The sequence below is a fragment of the Stigmatopora nigra genome, chromosome 11, assembly GCF_051989575.1.
Source record: "Stigmatopora nigra isolate UIUO_SnigA chromosome 11, RoL_Snig_1.1, whole genome shotgun sequence".
NCBI lineage: Eukaryota > Metazoa > Chordata > Actinopteri > Syngnathiformes > Syngnathidae > Stigmatopora > Stigmatopora nigra.
In genome coordinates, this window is record NC_135518.1 from 2,432,400 (window position 1) to 2,451,052 (window position 18,653).

Here is an 18,653-nt window from a genome sequence, read left to right on the forward strand (position 1 = left end):
TCCAAGCAAAATTTGTTTCAACCCAGTCGCGAACTGGGGACCTTTCGCGTGTAAGGCGAATGTGATAACCACTACACTATGGAAACAGCTTGTTCAACCAAAATTTGGTAGCAGGCCCTAGAGAATCTTGTAACAATTGCGCAATTAAGTTTGGATACAGACCCATTCATTTCCCATCCCAGTTTACATCTTGAACTACAAATCAAATTACAAAAGGTGTCATATTCCCACCCAATTTCAAACAAGGGACCTGTCGCATGTTAGGCGAATGTGATAACCACTACACCATGGAAACTGCTTCTTCAATCAAGGATTGGTAGCAGGACCAACCAAATCCCTACACAGTGTACTGCTTGAGGAACAATTCAACCGTCCAAGCACAATTTGTTTCCACCCAGTCTCGAACTGCGGACCTTTCACGTGTAAGGCGAATGTGATAACCACTACACTATGGTAACTGTTTGTTCAATCAAAATTTGGTAGCAGGCCCTAGAGAATCTTGTAACAATTGCTTCAATTAAGTTTGGATGCAGACCCATTCAATTCCCATACCAGTGTACAGCTTGAACTACAAATCAAATTCCAAATGTATCATGTTTCCACCCAGTTTCGAACAGTGGGCTTTTGTGTGTTAGGGGAATGTGATAACCACTACACTTTGGAAACTGCTTGTTGATACTCTATATGGTAGCAGCACCAACTAAATCCCTACACAGTCTACTCTTTGAGGAACAATTCAACCATCCAAGCAAAATCTGTTTCCACCCAGTTTCGAAAAGGGGACCAGTCGTACGCCAGGCGACTGTGACAACCACTACACCATGGAAACTGCTTGGCCGTCATATTTTGGGACTAGGACCAACAAAATTCCTACAAAGTGTACTGCTTGAAGAACAATTCAACCATCCAAGCAAAATTTGTTTCAACCCAGTCGCGAACTGGGGACCTTTCGCGTGTAAGGCGAATGTGATAACCACTACACTATGGAAACTGCTTGTTCAACCAAAATTTGGTAGCAGGCCCTAGAGAATCTTGTAACAATTGCGCAATTAAGTTTGGATACAGACCCATTCATTTCCCATCCCAGTTTACATCTTGAACTACAAATCAAATTACAAAAGGTGTCATATTCCCACCCAATTTCAAACAAGGGACCTGTCGCATGTTAGGCGAATGTGATAACCACTACACCATGGAAACTGCTTCTTCAATCAAGGATTGGTAGCAGGACCAACCAAATCCCTACACAGTGTACTGCTTGAGGAACAATTCAACCGTCCGAGCACAATTTGTTTCCACCCAGTCTCGAACTGCGGACCTTTCACGTGTAAGGCGAATGTGATAACCACTACACTATGGTAACTGTTTGTTCAATCAGAATTTGGTAGCAGGCCCTAGAGAATCTTGTAACAATTGCTTCAATTAAGTTTGGATGCAGACCCATTCAATTCCCATACCAGTGTACAGCTTGAACTACAAATCAAATTCCAAATGTATCATGTTTCCACCCAGTTTCGAACAGTGGGCTTTTGTGTGTTAGGCGAATGTGATAACCACTACACTAAAGAAACTGCTTGTTCAATCAGTATTTGGTAGCAGGCCCTAGAGAATCTTGTAACATTTGTGTCTATCAACTTTGGTAACAGACCCATTCAATTCCCAACCCAGTGTACAGCATGAACTGCAAATCAAATAACAAAAGGTATCATGTTTCCACCCAATTTCGAACAGGGGACCTTTCGTGTGTTAGCCGAATGTGATAACCACTACACCATGGAAACTGCTTGTTCAATCAAAAATTGGTAGTTGGACCAACCATACCTCTACACAGTGTAGTGCTTGAGTAACAATTCAACCATCCAAGCAAAATTTGTTTCCATACAGTTTCGAACTGAGGACCTTTAACGTGTGAGGCGAACGTGATAACCACTACACTATGGAAACTGCTGGCCCATTCCATTTATGGTAGCAGCACCAACCTAATCCCTACACAGTCTACTCTTTGAGGAACAATTCAACCATCCAAGCAAAATCTGTTTCCACCCAGTTTCGAAAAGGGGACCAGTCGTGCGCCAGGCGACTGTGATAACCACTACACCATGGAAACTGCTTCTTCAGTCAAGGATTGGTAGCAGGACCAACCAAGTCCCTACACAGTGTACTGCTTGAGGAACAATTCAACCTTCCAAGCAAAATTTGTTTCCACCCAGTCTCGAACTGGGGACCTTTCGCATGTGAGGCGAATGTGATAACCACTACACTATGGAAACTGGTTGTTCAATCAAAACTTGGTAGCAGGCCCTAGAGAATCTTGTAACAATTGCGTCAATTAAGTTTGGATACAGACCCATTCATTTCCCATCCCAGTTTACATCTTGAACTACAAATCAAATTACAAAAGGTATCATATTCCCACCCAATTTCAAACAGGGGACCTTTCGCATGTTAGGCGAATGTGATAACAACTACACCATGGAAACTGCTTGTTCAATCAAAAATTGGTAGCAGGACCAACCATACCTCTACACAGTGTAGTGCTTGAGTAACAATTCAACCATCAAAGCAAAACCTGTTTCCACACAGTTTCGAACTGAGGACCTTTCACGTGTGAGGCGACCGTGATAACCACTACACTATGGAAACTGCTTGTTGATACTCTCTATATGGTAGCAGCACCAACTAAATCCCTACACAGTCTACTCTTTGAGGAACAATTCAACCATCCAAGCAAAATCTGTTTCCACCCAGTTTCGAAAAGGGGACCAGTCGTAAGCCAGGCGACTGTGACAACCACTACACCATGGAAACTGCTTGGCCGTCATATTTTTGGACTAGGACCAACAAAATTCCTACAAAGTGTACTGCTTGAAGAACAATTCAACCATCCAAGCAAAATTTGTTTCCACCCAGTCTCGAACTGGGGACCTTTCGCGTGTAAGGCGAATGTGATAACCACTACACTATGTAAACTGCTTGTTCAACCAAAATTTGGTAGCAGGCCCTAGAGAATCTTGTAACAATTGCGTCAATTAAGTTTGGATACAGACCCATTCATTTCCCATCCCAGTTTACATCTTGAACTACAAATCAAATTACAAAAGGTATCATATTCCCACCCAATTTCAAACAGGGGACCTTTCGCATGTTAGGCGAATGTGATAACCACTGCACCATGGAAGCCGCTTCTTCAATCAAGGATTGGTAGCAGGACCAACCAAATCTCACACAGTGTACTTCTCGAGGAACAATTCAACCGTCCGAGCACAATTTGTTTCCACCCAGTCTTGAACTGCGGACCTTTCACGTGTAAGGCCAATGTGATAACCACTACACTATGGTAACGGCTTGTTCAATCAAAGTTGGTAGCAGGCCCTAGAGAATCTTGTAACAATTGCGTCAATTAAGTTTGGATGCAGACCCATTCAATTCCCATACCAGTGTACAGCTTTAACTACAAATCAAATTCCAAATGTATCATGTTTCCACCCAGTTTCGAACAGTGGGCTTTTGTGTGTTAGGCGAATGTGATAACCCCTACACTATGAAAACTGCTTGTTCAATATATATTTGGTAGCAGGCCCTAGAGAAGCTTGTAACATTTGTGTCAATTAACTTTGGTAACAGACCCATTCAATTCCCAACCCAATGTACAGCTTGAAATACAAATCAAATAACAAAAGGTATCATGTTTCCACCCAATTTCGAAACAGGGGACCTTTCGAGTGTTAGGCGAATGTGATTACCACTACTCATTGGAAACTGCTTGTTCAATCAAAAATTGGTAGCAGGACCAACCAAATCCCTACACAGTAAGCTGCTTGAGGAACAATTGAACTATCCAAGCAAGATCTGTTTCCACCCAGTTTCAAACTGGGGACCTTTCGTGTGTAACGCAAATGTGATAGCCAATACACAATGGAAACTGCTTGGCCATCATAATTTGGGAGCAGGACCAACCAAATCCCGACACAGTGTACTCTTTGAGGAACAATTCAGCCATCCAAGCAAAATTTGTTTCCACCCAGTTTAGAACTGGGGACCTTTCGCGTGTTAGGCGAATGTGATAACCACTACACTATAGAAACTGCTTGTTCAATCAGTATTTGGTAGCAGGCCCTAGAGAATCTTGTAACATTTGTGTCTATCAACTTTGGTAACAGACCCATTCAATTCCCAACCCAGTGTACAGCATGAACTGCAAATCAAATAACAAAAGGTATCATGTTTCCACCCAATTTCGAACAGGGGACCTTTCGTGTGTTAGCCGAATGTGATAACCACTACACCATGGAAACTGCTTGTTCAATCAAAAATTGGTAGTAGGACCAACCATACCTCTACACAGTGTAGTGCTTGAGTAACAATTCAACCATCCAAGCAAAATTTGTTTCCATACAGTTTCGAACTGGGGACCTTTAACGTGTGAGGCGAACGTGATAACCACTACACTATTTTAAACTGCTGGCCGATCGCATTTATGGTAGCAGCACCAACCTAATCCCTACACAGTCTACTCTTTGAGGAACAATTCAACCATCCAAGCAAAATCTGTTTCCACCCAGTTTCGAAAAGGGGACCAGTCGTGCGCCAGGCGACTGTGATAACCACTACACCATGGAAACTGCTTCTTCAATCAAGGATTGGTAGCAGGACCAACCAAGTCCCTACACAGTGTACTGCTTGAGGAACAATTCAACCTTCCAAGCAAAACTTGTTTCCTCACAGTTTCAAACTGAGGACCTTTCACGTGTGAGGCGAACGTGATAACCACTACACTATGGAAACTGCTTGCCGATACTCAATATGGTAGTAGCACCAACCAAATTCCTACACAGTCTACTCTTTGAGGAACAATTCAACCATCCAAGCAAAATCTGTTTCCACCCAGTTTCGAAAAGGGGACCAGTCATACGCCAGGCGACTGTGACAACCACTACACCATGGAAACTACTTGGCCGTCATATTTTGGGACTAGGACCAACAAAATTCCTACAAAGTGTACTGCTTGAAGAACAATTCAACCATCCAAGCAAAATTTGTTTCCACCCAGTCTCGAACTGGGGACCTTTCGCGTGTAAGGCGAATGTGATAACCACCACACTATGGAAACTGCCTGTTCAACCAAAATTTGGTAGCAGGCCCTAGAGAATCTTGTAACAATTGCGTCAATTAAGTTTGGATACAGACCCATTCATTTCCCATCCCAGTTTACATCTTGAACTACAAATCAAATTACAAAAGGTATCATATTCCCACCCAATTTCAAACAGGGGACCTTTCGCATGTTAGGCGAATGTGATAACCACTTCACCATGGAAGCTGCTTCTTCAATCTAGGGTTGATAGCAGGACCAACCAAATCCCTACACAGTGTACTGCTTGAGGAACAATTCAACCGTCCGAGCACAATTTGTTTCCACCCAGTCTCGAACTGCGGACCTTTCACGTGTAAGGCGAATGTGATAACCACTACACTACGGTAACTGCTTGTTCAATCAAAATTTGGTAGCAGGCCCTAGAGAATCTTGTAACAATTGCGTCAATTAAGTTTGGATGCAGACCCATTCAATTCCCATACCAGTGTACAGCTTGAACTACAAATCAAATTCCAAATGTATCATGTTTCCACCCAGTTTCGAACAGTGGGCTTTTGTGTGTTAGGCGAATGTGATAACCCCTACACTATGAAAACTGCTTGTTCAATATATATTTGGTAGCAGGCCCTAGAGAAGCTTGTAACATTTGTGTCAATTAACTTTGGTAACAGACCCATTCAATTCCCAACCCAATGTACAGCTTGAAATACAAATCAAATAACAAAAGGTATCATGTTTCCACCCAATTTCAAAACAGGGGACCTTTCGAGTGTTAGGCGAATGTGATTACCACTACACGTTGGAAACTGCTTGTTCAATCAAAAATTGGTAGCAGGACCAACCAAATCCCTACACAGTAAGCTGCTTGAGGAACAATTGAACTATCCAAGCAAGATCTGTTTCCACCCAGTTTCAAACTGGGGACCTTTCGTGTGTAACGCAAATGTGATAGCCAATACACAATGGAAACTGCTTGGCCATCATAATTTGGGAGCAGGACCAACCAAATCCCGACACAGTGTACTCTTTGAGGAACAATTCAGCCATCCAAGCAAAACTTGTTTCCACCCAGTTTCAAACTGGGGACCTTTCGCGTGTTAGGCAAATGTGATAACCACTACACTATAGAAACTGCTTGTTCAATCAGTATTTGGTAGCAGGCCCTAGAGAATCTTGTAACATTTGTGTCTATCAACTTTGGTAACAGACCCATTCAATTCCCAACCCAGTGTACAGCATGAACTGCAAATCAAATAACAAAAGGTATCATGTTTCCACCCAATTTCGAACAGGGGACCTTTCGTGTGTTAGCCGAATGTGATAACCACTACACCATGGAAACTGCTTGTTCAATCAAAAATTGGTAGCAGGACCAACCATACCTCTACACAGTGTAGTGCTTGAGTAACAATTCAACCATCCAAGCAAAGTTTGTTTCCACACAGTTTCGAACTGAGGACCTTTCACGTGTGAGGCGAACGTGATAACCACTACACTATGGAAACTGCTGGCTGATTCTTTTTATGGTAGCAGCACCAACCTAATCCCTACACAGTCTACTCTTTGAGGAACAATTCAACCATCCAAGCAAAATCTGTTTCCACCCAGTTTCGAAAAGGGGACCAGTCGTGCGCCAGGCAACTGTGATAACCACTACACTATGGAAACTGCTGGCCAATTCTTTTTATGGTAGCAGCACCAACCTAATCCCTACACAGTCTACTCTTTGAGGAAAAATTCAACCATCCAAGCAAAATCTGTTTCCACCCAGTTTCGAAAAGTGGACCTGTCGTGCGCCAGGCGACTGTGATAACCACTACACCATGGAAACTGCTTCTGCAATCAAGGATTGGTAGCAGGACCAACCAAGTCCCTACACAGTGTACTGCTTGAGGAACAATTCAACCTTCCAAGCAAAATTTGTTTCCACCCAGTCTCGAACTGGGGACCTTTTGCGTGTAAGGCGAATGTGATAACCACTACACTATGGAAACTGCTTGTTCAAACGAAATTTGGTAGCAGGCCCTAGAGAATCTTGTAACAATTGCGTCAATTAAGTTTGGATACAGACCCATTCATTTCCCATCCCAGTTTACATCTTGAACTACAAATCAAATTACAAAAGGTATCATATTCCCACCCAATTTCGAACAGGGGACCTTTCGCATGTTAGGCGAATGTGATAACAACTACACCATGGAAACTGCTTGTTCAATCAAAAATTGGTAGCAGGACCAACCATACCTCTACACAGTGTAGTGCTTGAGTAACAATTCAACCATCAAAGCAAAACCTGTTTCCACACAGATTCGAACTGAGGACCTTTCACGTGTGAGGCGACCGTGATAACCACTACACTTTGGAAACTGCTTGTTGATACTCTATATGGTAGCAGCACCAACTAAATCCCTACACAGTCTACTCTTTGAGGAACAATTCAACCATCCAAGCAAAATCTGTTTCCACCCAGTTTCGAAAAGGGGACCAGTCGTACGCCAGGCGACTGTGACAACCACTACACCGTGGAAACTGCTTGGCCGTCATATTTTGGGACTAGGACCAACAAAATTCCTACAAAGTGTACTGCTTGAAGAACAATTCAACCATCCAAGCAAAATTTGTTTCCACCCAGTCTCGAACTGGGGACCTTTCGCGTGTAAGGCGAATGTGATAACCACTACACTATGGAAACTGCTTATTCAACCAAAATTTGGTAGCAGGCCCTAGAGAATCTTGTAACAATTGCGTCAATTAAGTTTGGATACAGACCCATTCATTTCCCATCCCAGTTTACATCTTGAACTACAAATCAAATTACAAAAGGTATCATATTCCCACCCAATTTCAAACAGGGGACCTTTCGCATGTTAGGCGAATGTGATAACCACTTCACCATGGAAACTGCTTCTTCAATCAAGGATTGGTAGCAGGACCAACCAAATCCCTACACAGTGTACTGCTTGAAGAACAATTCAACCATCCAAGCAAAATTTGTTTCCACCCAGTCTCGAACTGGGGACCTTTCGCGTGTAAGGCGAATGTGATAACCACCACACTATGGAAACTGCCTGTTCAACCAAAATTTGGTAGCAGGCCCTAGAGAATCTTGTAACAATTGCGTCAATTAAGTTTGGATACAGACCCATTCATTTCCCATCCCAGTTTACATCTTGAACTACAAATCAAATTACAAAAGGTATCATATTCCCACCCAATTTCAAACAGGGGACCTTTCGCATGTTAGGCAAATGTGATAACCACTACACCATGGAAGCTGCTTCTTCAATCAAGGATTGATAGCAGGACCAACCAATTCCCTACACAGTGTACTGCTTGAGGAACAATTCAACCGTCCGAGCACAATTTGTTTCCACCCAGTCTCGAACTGCGGACCTTTCACGTGTAAGGCGAATGTGATAACCACTACACTATGGTAACTGCTTGTTCAATCAAAATTTGGTAGCAGGCCCTAGAGAATCTTGTAACAATTGCGTCAATTAAGTTTGGATGCAGACCCATACAATTCCCATACCAGTGTACAGCTTGAACTACAAATCAAATTCCAAATGTATCATGTTTCCACCCAGTTTCGAACAGTGGGCTTTTGTGTGTTAGGCGAATGTGATAACCCCTACACTATGAAAACTGCTTGTTCAATATATATTTGGTAGCAGGCCCTAGAGAAGCTTGTAACATTTGTGTCAATTAACTTTGGTAACAGACCCATTCAATTCCCAACCCAATGTACAGCTTGAAATACAAATCAAATAACAAAAGGTATCATGTTTCCACCCAATTTCGAAACAGGGGACCTTTCGAGTGTTAGGCGAATGTGATTACCACTACACATTGGAAACTGCTTGTTCAATCAAAAATTGGTAGCAGGACCAACCAAATCCCTACACAGTAAGCTGCTTGAGGAACAATTGAACTATCCAAGCAAGATCTGTTTCCACCCAGTTTCAAACTGGGGACCTTTCGTGTGTAACGCAAATGTGATAGCCAATACACAATGGAAACTGCTTGGCCATCATAATTTGGGAGCAGGACCAACCAAATCCCGACACAGTGTACTCTTTGAGGAACAATTCAGCCATCCAAGCAAAATTTGTTTCCACCCAGTTTCGAACTGGGGACCTTTCGCGTGTTAGGCAAATGTGATAACCACTACACTATAGAAACTGCTTGTTCAATCAGTATTTGGTAGCAGGCCCTAGAGAATCTTGTAACATTTGTGTCTATCAACTTTGGTAACAGACCCATTCAATTCCCAACCCAGTGTACAGCATGAACTGCAAATCAAATAACAAAAGGTATCATGTTTCCACCCAATTTCGAAAAGGGGACCTTTCGTGTGTTAGCCGAATGTGATAACCACTACACCATGGAAACTGCTTGTTCAATCAAAAATTGGTAGCAGGACCAACCATACCTCTACACAGTGTAGTGCTTGAGTAACAATTCAACCATCCAAGCAAAATTTGTTTCCACACAGTTTCGAACTGAGGACCTTTCACGCGTGAGGCGAGCGTGATAACCACTACACTATGGAAACTGCTGGCCAATTCTTTTTATGGTAGCAGCACCAACCTAATCCCTACACAGTCTACTCTTTGAGGAACAATTCAACCATCCAAGCAAAATCTGTTTCCACCCAGTTTCGAAAAGGGGACCAGTCGTGCGCCAGGCAACTGTGATAACCACTACACCATGGAAACTGCTTCTTCAACCAAGGATTGGTAGCAGGACCAACCAAGTCCCTACACAGTGTACTGCTTGAGGAACAATTCAACCTTCCAAGCAAAATTTGTTTCCACCCAGTCTCGAACTGGGGACCTTTCGCGTGTAAGGCGAACGTGATAACCACTACACTATGGAAACTGCTTGTTCAACGAAAACTTGGTAGCAGGCCCTAGAGAATCTTGTAACAATTGCGTCAATTAAGTTTGGATACAGACCCATTCATTTCCCGTCCCAGTTTACATCTTGAACTACAAATCAAATTACAAAAGGTATCATATTCCCACCCAATTTCGAACAGGGGACCTTTCGCATGTTAGGCGAATGTGATAACAACTACACCATGGAAACTGCTTGTTCAATCAAAAATTGGTAGCAGGACCAACCATACCTCTACGCAGTGTAGTGCTTGAGTAACAATTCAACCATCAAAGCAAAACCTGTTTCCACACAGTTTCGAACTGAGGACCTTTCACGTGTGAGGCGACCGTGATAACCACTACACTATGGAAACTGCTTGTTGATACTCTCTATATGGTAGCAGCACCAACTAAATCCCTACACAGTCTACTCTTTGAGGAACAATTCAACCATCCAAGCAAAATCTGTTTCCACCCAGTTTCGAAAAGGGGACCAGTCGTGCGCCAGGCGACTGTGATAACCACTACACCATGGAAACTGCTTCTTCAATCAAGGATTGGTAGCAGGACCAACCAAGTCCCTACACAGTGTACTGCTTGAGGAACAATTCAACCTTCCAAGCAAAACTTGTTTCCTCACAGTTTCAAACTGAGGACCTTTCACGTGTGAGGCGAACGTGATAACCACTACACTATGGAAACTGCTTGCCGATACTCAATATGGTAGTAGCACCAACCAAATCCCTACACAGTCTACTCTTTGAGGAACAATTCAACCATCCAAGCAAAATCTGTTTCCACCCAGTTTCGAAAAGGGGACCAGTCATACGCCAGGCGACTCTGACAACCACTACACCATGGAAACTACTTGGCCGTCATATTTTGGGACTAGGACCAACAAAATTCCTACAAAGTGTACTGCTTGAAGAACAATTCAACCATCCAAGCAAAATTTGTTTCCACCCAGTCTCGAACTGGGGACCTTTCGCGTGTAAGGCGAATGTGATAACCACCACACTATGGAAACTGCCTGTTCAACCAAAAGTTGGTAGCAGGCCCTAGAGAATCTTGTAACAATTGCGTCAATTAAGTTTGGATACAGACCCATTCATTTCCCATCCCAGTTTACATCTTGAACTACAAATCAAATTACAAAAGGTATCATATTCCCACCCAATTTCAAACAGGGGACCTTTCGCATGTTAGGCGAATGTGATAACCACTACACCATGGAAGCTGCTTCTTCAATCAAGGATTGATAGCAGGACCAACCAAATCCCTACACAGTGTACTGCCTGAGGAACAATTCAACCGTCCGAGCACAATTTGTTTCCACCCAGTCTCGAACTGCGGACCTTTCACGTGTAAGGCGAATGTGATAACCACTACACTACGGTAACTGCTTGTTCAATCAAAATTTGGTAGCAGGCCCTAGAGAATCTTGTAACACTTGCGTCAATTAAGTTTGGATGCAGACCCATTCAATTCCCATACCAGTGTACAGCTTGAACTACAAATCAAATTCCAAATGTATCATGTTTCCACCCAGTTTCGAGCAGTGGGCTTTTGTGTGTTAGGCGAATGTGATAACCCCTACACTATGAAAACTGCTTGTTCAATATATATTTGGTAGCAGGCCCTAGAGAAGCTTGTAACATTTGTGTCAATTAACTTTGGTAACAGACCCATTCAATTCCCAACCCAATGTACAGCTTGAAATACAAATCAAATAACAAAAGGTATCATGTTTCCACCCAATTTCGAAACAGGGGACCTTTCGAGTGTTAGGCGAATGTGATTACCACTACACATTGGAAACTGCTTGTTCAATCAAAAATTGGTAGCAGGACCAACCAAATCCCTACACAGTAAGCTGCTTGAGGAACAATTGAACTATCCAAGCAAGATCTGTTTCCACCCAGGTTCAAACTGGGGACCTTTCGTGTGTAACGCAAATGTGATAGCCAATACACAATGGAAACTGCTTGGCCATCATAATTTGGGAGCAGGACCAACCAAATCCCGACACAGTGTACTCTTTGAGGAACAATTCAGCCATCCAAGCAAAATTTGTTTCCACCCAGTTTCGAACTGGGGACCTTTCGCGTGTTAGGCGAATGTGATAACCACTACACTATAGAAACTGCTTGTTCAATCAGTATTTGGTAGCAGGCCCTAGAGAATCTTGTAACATTTGTGTCTATCAACTTTGGTAACAGACCCATTCAATTCCCAACCCGGTGTACAGCATGAACTGCAAATCAAATAACAAAAGGTATCATGTTTCCACCCAATTTCGAACAGGGGACCTTTCGTGTGTTAGCCGAATGTGATAACAACTACACCATGGAAACTGCTTGTTCAATCAAAAATTGGTAGCAGGACCAACCATACCTCTACACAGTGTAGTGCTTGAGTAACAATTCAACCATCCAAGCAAAATTTGTTTCCACAGAGTTTCAAACTGAGGACCTTTCACGTGTGAGGCAAACGTGATAACCACTACACTATGGAAACTGCTGGCCAATTCTTTTTATGGTAGCAGCACCAACCTAATCCCTACACAGTCTACTCTTTGAGGAAAAATTCAACCATCCAAGCAAAATCTGTTTCCACCCAGTTTCGAAAAGTGGACCTGTCGTGCGCCAGGCGACTGTGATAACCACTACACCATGGAAACTGCTTCTTCAATCAAGGATTGGTAGCAGGACCAACCAAGTCCCTACACAGTGTACTGCTTGAGGAACAATTCAACCTTCCAAGCAAAATTTGTTTCCACCCAGTCTCGAACTGGGGACCTTTCTCGTGTAAGGCGAATGTGATAACCACTACACTATGGAAACTGCTTGTTCAATCAAAATTTGGTAGCAGGCCCTAGAGAATCTTGTAACAATTGCGTCAATTAAGTTTGGATACAGACCCATTCATTTCCCATCCCAGTTTACATCTTGAACTACAAATCAAATTACAAAAGGTATCATATTCCCACCCAATTTCGAACAGGGGACCTTTCGCATGTTAGGCGAATGTGATAACCACTACACCATGGAAACTGCTTGTTCAATCAAAAATTGGTAGTAGGACCAACCATACCTCTACACAGTGTAGTGCTTGAGTAACAATTCAACCATCCAAGCAAAATTTGTTTCCATACAGTTTCAAACTGAGGACCTTTAACGTGTGAGGCGAACGTGATAACCACTACACTATTTTAAACTGCTGGCCGATCCCATTTATGGTAGCAGCACCAACCTAATCCCTACACAGTCTACTCTTTGAGGAACAATTCAACCATCCAAGCAAAATCTGTTTCCACCCAGTTTCGAAAAGGGGACCAGTCGTGCGCCAGGCGACTGTGATAACCACTACACCATGGAAACTGCTTCTTCAATCAAGGATTGGTAGCAGGACCAACCAAGTCCCTACACAGTGTACTGCTTGAGGAACAATTCAACCTTCCAAGCAAAACTTGTTTCCTCACAGTTTCAAACTGAGGACCTTTCACGTGTGAGGCGAACGTGATAACCACTACACTATGGAAACTGCTTGCCGATACTCAATATGGTAGTAGCACCAACCAAATCCCTACACAGTCTACTCTTTGAGGAACAATTCAACCATCCAAGCAAAATCTGTTTCCACCCAGTTTCGAAAAGGGGACCAGTCATACGCCAGGCGACTGTGACAACCACTACACCATGGAAACTACTTGGCCGTCATATTTTGGGACTAGGACCAACAAAATTCCTACAAAGTGTACTGCTTGAAGAACAATTCAACCATCCAAGCAAAATTTGTTTCCACCCAGTCTCGAACTGGGGACCTTTCGCGTGTAAGGCGAATGTGATAACCACCACACTATGGAAACTGCCTGTTCAACCAAAATTTGGTAGCAGGCCCTAGAGAATCTTGTAACAATTGCGTCAATTAAGTTTGGATACAGACCCATTCATTTCCCATCCCAGTTTACATCTTGAACTACAAATCAAATTACAAAAGGTATCATATTCCCACCCAATTTCAAACAGGGGACCTTTCGCATGTTAGGCGAATGTGATAACCACTACACCATGGAAGCTGCTTCTTCAATCAAGGATTGATAGCAGGACCTACCAAATCCCTACACAGTGTACTGCCTGAGGAACAATTCAACCGTCCGAGCACAATTTGTTTCCACCCAGTCTCGAACTGCGGACCTTTCACGTGTAAGGCGAATGTGATAACCACTACACTACGGTAACTGCTTGTTCAATCAAAATTTGGTAGCAGGCCCTAGAGAATCTTGTAACACTTGCGTCAATTAAGTTTGGATGCAGACCCATTCAATTCCCATACCAGTGTACAGCTTGAACTACAAATCAAATTCCAAATGTATCATGTTTCCACCCAGTTTCGAGCAGTGGGCTTTTGTGTGTTAGGCGAATGTGATAACCCCTACACTATGAAAACTGCTTGTTCAATATATATTTGGTAGCAGGCCCTAGAGAAGCTTGTAACATTTGTGTCAATTAACTTTGGTAACAGACCCATTCAATTCCCAACCCAATGTACAGCTTGAAATACAAATCAAATAACAAAAGGTATCATGTTTCCACCCAATTTCGAAACAGGGGACCTTTCGAGTGTTAGGCGAATGTGATTACCACTACACATTGGAAACTGCTTGTTCAATCAAAAATTGGTAGCAGGACCAACCAAATCCCTACACAGTAAGCTGCTTGAGGAACAATTGAACTATCCAAGCAAGATCTGTTTCCACCCAGGTTCAAACTGGGGACCTTTCGTGTGTAACGCAAATGTGATAGCCAATACACAATGGAAACTGCTTGGCCATCATAATTTGGGAGCAGGACCAACCAAATCCCGACACAGTGTACTCTTTGAGGAACAATTCAGCCATCCAAGCAAAATTTGTTTCCACCCAGTTTCAAACTGGGGACCTTTCGCGTGTTAGGCGAATGTGATAACCACTACACTATAGAAACTGCTTGTTCAATCAGTATTTGGTAGCAGGCCCTAGAGAATCTTGTAACATTTGTGTCTATCAACTTTGGTAACAGACCCATTCAATTCCCAACCCGGTGTACAGCATGAACTGCAAATCAAATAACAAAAGGTATCATGTTTCCACCCAATTTCGAACAGGGGACCTTTCGTGTGTTAGCCGAATGTGATAACAACTACACCATGGAAACTGCTTGTTCAATCAAAAATTGGTAGCAGGACCAACCATACCTCTACACAGTGTAGTGCTTGAGTAACAATTCAACCATCCAAGCAAAATTTGTTTCCACAGAGTTTCAAACTGAGGACCTTTCACGTGTGAGGCAAACGTGATAACCACTACACTATGGAAACTGCTGGCCAATTCTTTTTATGGTAGCAGCACCAACCTAATCCCTACACAGTCTACTCTTTGAGGAAAAATTCAACCATCCAAGCAAAATCTGTTTCCACCCAGTTTCGAAAAGTGGACCTGTCGTGCGCCAGGCGACTGTGATAACCACTACACCATGGAAACTGCTTCTTCAATCAAGGATTGGTAGCAGGACCAACCAAGTCCCTACACAGTGTACTGCTTGAGGAACAATTCAACCTTCCAAGCAAAATTTGTTTCCACCCAGTCTCGAACTGGGGACCTTTCTCGTGTAAGGCGAATGTGATAACCACTACACTATGGAAACTGCTTGTTCAATCAAAATTTGGTAGCAGGCCCTAGAGAATCTTGTAACAATTGCGTCAATTAAGTTTGGATACAGACCCATTCATTTCCCATCCCAGTTTACATCTTGAACTACAAATCAAATTACAAAAGGTATCATATTCCCACCCAATTTCGAACAGGGGACCTTTCGCATGTTAGGCGAATGTGATAACCACTACACCATGGAAACTGCTTGTTCAATCAAAAATTGGTAGTAGGACCAACCATACCTCTACACAGTGTAGTGCTTGAGTAACAATTCAACCATCCAAGCAAAATTTGTTTCCATACAGTTTCAAACTGAGGACCTTTAACGTGTGAGGCGAACGTGATAACCACTACACTATTTTAAACTGCTGGCCGATCCCATTTATGGTAGCAGCACCAACCTAATCCCTACACAGTCTACTCTTTGAGGAACAATTCAACCATCCAAGCAAAATCTGTTTCCACCCAGTTTCGAAAAGGGGACCAGTCGTGCGCCAGGCGACTGTGATAACCACTACACCATGGAAACTGCTTCTTCAATCAAGGATTGGTAGCAGGACCAACCAAGTCCCTACACAGTGTACTGCTTGAGGAACAATTCAACCTTCCAAGCAAAACTTGTTTCCTCACAGTTTCAAACTGAGGACCTTTCACGTGTGAGGCGAACGTGATAACCACTACACTATGGAAACTGCTTGCCGATACTCAATATGGTAGTAGCACCAACCAAATCCCTACACAGTCTACTCTTTGAGGAACAATTCAACCATCCAAGCAAAATCTGTTTCCACCCAGTTTCGAAAAGGGGACCAGTCATACGCCAGGCGACTGTGACAACCACTACACCATGGAAACTACTTGGCCGTCATATTTTGGGACTAGGACCAACAAAATTCCTACAAAGTGTACTGCTTGAAGAACAATTCAACCATCCAAGCAAAATTTGTTTCCACCCAGTCTCGAACTGGGGACCTTTCGCGTGTAAGGCGAATGTGATAACCACCACACTATGGAAACTGCCTGTTCAACCAAAATTTGGTAGCAGGCCCTAGAGAATCTTGTAACAATTGCGTCAATTAAGTTTGGATACAGACCCATTCATTTCCCATCCCAGTTTACATCTTGAACTACAAATCAAATTACAAAAGGTATCATATTCCCACCCAATTTCAAACAGGGGACCTTTCGCATGTTAGGCGAATGTGATAACCACTACACCATGGAAGCTGCTTCTTCAATCAAGGATTGATAGCAGGACCTACCAAATCCCTACACAGTGTACTGCTTGAGGAACAATTCAACCATCCGAGCATAATTTGTTTCCACCCAGTCTCGAACTGCGGACCTTTCACGTGTAAGGCGAATGTGATAACCACTACACTACGGTAACTGCTTGTTCAATCAAAATTTGGTAGCAGGCCCTAGAGAATCTTGTAACAATTGCGTCAATTAAGTTTGGATGCAGACCCATTCAATTCCCATACCAGTGTACAGCTTGAACTACAAATCAAATTCCAAATGTATCAATTTTTCCACCCAGTTTCGAACAGTGGGCTTTTGTGTGTTAGGCGAATGTGATAACCCCTACACTATGAAAACTGCTTGTTCAATATATATTTGGTAGCAGGCCCTAGAGAAGCTTGTAACATTTGTGTCAATTAACTTTGGTAACAGACCCATTCAATTCCCAACCCAATGTACAGCTTGAAATACAAATCAAATAACAAAAGGTATCATGTTTCCACCCAATTTCGAAACAGGGGACCTTTCGAGTGTTAGGCGAATGTGATTACCACTACTCATTGGAAACTGCTTGTTCAATCAAAAATTGGTAGCAGGACCAACCAAATCCCTACACAGTAAGCTGCTTGAGGAACAATTGAACTATCCAAGCAAGATCTGTTTCCACCCAGTTTCAAACTGGGGACCTTTCGTGTGTAACGCAAATGTGATAGCCAATACACAATGGAAACTGCTTGGCCATCATAATTTGGGAGCAGGACCAACCAAATCCCGACACAGTGTACTCTTTGAGGAACAATTCAGCCATCCAAGCAAAATTTGTTTCCACCCAGTTTCGAACTGGGGACCTTTCGCGTGTTAGGCGAATGTGATAACCACTACACTATAGAAACTGCTTGTTCGATCTGTATTTGGTAGCAGGCCCTAGAGAATCTTGTAACATTTGTGTCTATCAACTTTGGTAACAGACCCATTCAATTCCCAACCCAGTGTACAGCATGAACTGCAAATCAAATAACAAAAGGTATCATGTTTCCACCCAATTTCGAACAGGGGACCTTTCGTGTGTTAGCCGAATGTGATAACCACTACACCATGGAAACTGCTTGTTCAATCAAAAATTGGTAGTAGGACCAACCATACCTCTACACAGTGTAGTGCTTGAGTAACAATTCAACCATCCAAGCAAAATTTGTTTCCATACAGTTTCGAACTGAGGACCTTTAACATGTGAGGCGAACGTGATAACCACTACATTATGGAAACTGCTGGCCGATCCCATTTATGGTAGCAGCACCAACCTAATCCCTACACAGTCTACTCTTTGAGGAACAATTCAACCATCCAAGCAAAATCTGTTTCCACCCAGTTTCGAAAAGGGGACCAGTCGTGCGCCAGGCGACTGTGATAACCACTATGCCATGGAAACTGCTTCTTCAATCAAGGATTGGTAGCAGGACCAACCAAGTCCCTACACAGTGTACTGCTTGAGGAACAATTCAACCTTCCAAGCAAAACTTGTTTCCTCACAGTTTCGAACTGAGGACCTTTCACGTGTGAGGCGAACGTGATAACCACTACACTATGGAAACTGCTTGCCGATACTCAATATGGTAGTAGCACCAACCAAATCCCTACACAGTCTACTCTTTGAGGAACAATTCAACCATCCAAGCAAAATCTGTTTCCACCCAGTTTCGAAAAGGGGACCAGTCATACGCCAGGCGACTGTGACAACCACTAC

At 42.9% G+C, this 18,653-nt stretch overlaps 23 non-coding genes across 23 annotated transcripts; all 23 read right to left on the reverse strand.

The window, feature by feature from the left end:
• Positions 1-13: 13 nt before the first annotated feature.
• trnav-uac (transfer RNA valine (anticodon UAC)) lies at positions 14-86 on the reverse strand. The gene has a single exon. It is a non-coding gene; the product is annotated as a tRNA-Val (tRNA).
• Positions 87-918: 832 nt separating this feature from the next.
• On the reverse strand, positions 919-991 carry trnav-uac (transfer RNA valine (anticodon UAC)). The gene has a single exon. It is a non-coding gene; the product is annotated as a tRNA-Val (tRNA).
• Positions 992-2,197: 1,206 nt separating this feature from the next.
• On the reverse strand, positions 2,198-2,270 carry trnav-cac (transfer RNA valine (anticodon CAC)). Its single transcript has one exon. It is a non-coding gene; the product is annotated as a tRNA-Val (tRNA).
• Positions 2,271-2,897: 627 nt separating this feature from the next.
• Positions 2,898-2,970, reverse strand: trnav-uac (transfer RNA valine (anticodon UAC)). The gene has a single exon. It is a non-coding gene; the product is annotated as a tRNA-Val (tRNA).
• A 1,042-nt stretch (positions 2,971-4,012) lies between these two features.
• On the reverse strand, positions 4,013-4,085 carry trnav-aac (transfer RNA valine (anticodon AAC)). The gene has a single exon. It is a non-coding gene; the product is annotated as a tRNA-Val (tRNA).
• A 952-nt stretch (positions 4,086-5,037) lies between these two features.
• Positions 5,038-5,110, reverse strand: trnav-uac (transfer RNA valine (anticodon UAC)). Its single transcript has one exon. It is a non-coding gene; the product is annotated as a tRNA-Val (tRNA).
• Positions 5,111-6,154: 1,044 nt separating this feature from the next.
• Positions 6,155-6,227, reverse strand: trnav-aac (transfer RNA valine (anticodon AAC)). The gene has a single exon. It is a non-coding gene; the product is annotated as a tRNA-Val (tRNA).
• A 300-nt stretch (positions 6,228-6,527) lies between these two features.
• On the reverse strand, positions 6,528-6,600 carry trnav-cac (transfer RNA valine (anticodon CAC)). The gene has a single exon. It is a non-coding gene; the product is annotated as a tRNA-Val (tRNA).
• Positions 6,601-7,016: 416 nt separating this feature from the next.
• trnav-uac (transfer RNA valine (anticodon UAC)) lies at positions 7,017-7,089 on the reverse strand. The gene has a single exon. It is a non-coding gene; the product is annotated as a tRNA-Val (tRNA).
• A 625-nt stretch (positions 7,090-7,714) lies between these two features.
• trnav-uac (transfer RNA valine (anticodon UAC)) lies at positions 7,715-7,787 on the reverse strand. The gene has a single exon. It is a non-coding gene; the product is annotated as a tRNA-Val (tRNA).
• Positions 7,788-8,087: 300 nt separating this feature from the next.
• Positions 8,088-8,160, reverse strand: trnav-uac (transfer RNA valine (anticodon UAC)). The gene has a single exon. It is a non-coding gene; the product is annotated as a tRNA-Val (tRNA).
• A 1,044-nt stretch (positions 8,161-9,204) lies between these two features.
• On the reverse strand, positions 9,205-9,277 carry trnav-aac (transfer RNA valine (anticodon AAC)). Its single transcript has one exon. It is a non-coding gene; the product is annotated as a tRNA-Val (tRNA).
• A 300-nt stretch (positions 9,278-9,577) lies between these two features.
• trnav-cac (transfer RNA valine (anticodon CAC)) lies at positions 9,578-9,650 on the reverse strand. Its single transcript has one exon. It is a non-coding gene; the product is annotated as a tRNA-Val (tRNA).
• A 253-nt stretch (positions 9,651-9,903) lies between these two features.
• Positions 9,904-9,976, reverse strand: trnav-uac (transfer RNA valine (anticodon UAC)). Its single transcript has one exon. It is a non-coding gene; the product is annotated as a tRNA-Val (tRNA).
• A 953-nt stretch (positions 9,977-10,929) lies between these two features.
• trnav-uac (transfer RNA valine (anticodon UAC)) lies at positions 10,930-11,002 on the reverse strand. Its single transcript has one exon. It is a non-coding gene; the product is annotated as a tRNA-Val (tRNA).
• A 1,044-nt stretch (positions 11,003-12,046) lies between these two features.
• trnav-aac (transfer RNA valine (anticodon AAC)) lies at positions 12,047-12,119 on the reverse strand. The gene has a single exon. It is a non-coding gene; the product is annotated as a tRNA-Val (tRNA).
• Positions 12,120-12,745: 626 nt separating this feature from the next.
• Positions 12,746-12,818, reverse strand: trnav-uac (transfer RNA valine (anticodon UAC)). Its single transcript has one exon. It is a non-coding gene; the product is annotated as a tRNA-Val (tRNA).
• Positions 12,819-13,770: 952 nt separating this feature from the next.
• Positions 13,771-13,843, reverse strand: trnav-uac (transfer RNA valine (anticodon UAC)). The gene has a single exon. It is a non-coding gene; the product is annotated as a tRNA-Val (tRNA).
• A 1,044-nt stretch (positions 13,844-14,887) lies between these two features.
• On the reverse strand, positions 14,888-14,960 carry trnav-aac (transfer RNA valine (anticodon AAC)). Its single transcript has one exon. It is a non-coding gene; the product is annotated as a tRNA-Val (tRNA).
• A 626-nt stretch (positions 14,961-15,586) lies between these two features.
• trnav-uac (transfer RNA valine (anticodon UAC)) lies at positions 15,587-15,659 on the reverse strand. Its single transcript has one exon. It is a non-coding gene; the product is annotated as a tRNA-Val (tRNA).
• A 952-nt stretch (positions 15,660-16,611) lies between these two features.
• On the reverse strand, positions 16,612-16,684 carry trnav-uac (transfer RNA valine (anticodon UAC)). Its single transcript has one exon. It is a non-coding gene; the product is annotated as a tRNA-Val (tRNA).
• Positions 16,685-17,729: 1,045 nt separating this feature from the next.
• trnav-aac (transfer RNA valine (anticodon AAC)) lies at positions 17,730-17,802 on the reverse strand. The gene has a single exon. It is a non-coding gene; the product is annotated as a tRNA-Val (tRNA).
• A 626-nt stretch (positions 17,803-18,428) lies between these two features.
• Positions 18,429-18,501, reverse strand: trnav-cac (transfer RNA valine (anticodon CAC)). Its single transcript has one exon. It is a non-coding gene; the product is annotated as a tRNA-Val (tRNA).
• Positions 18,502-18,653: the final 152 nt, after the last annotated feature.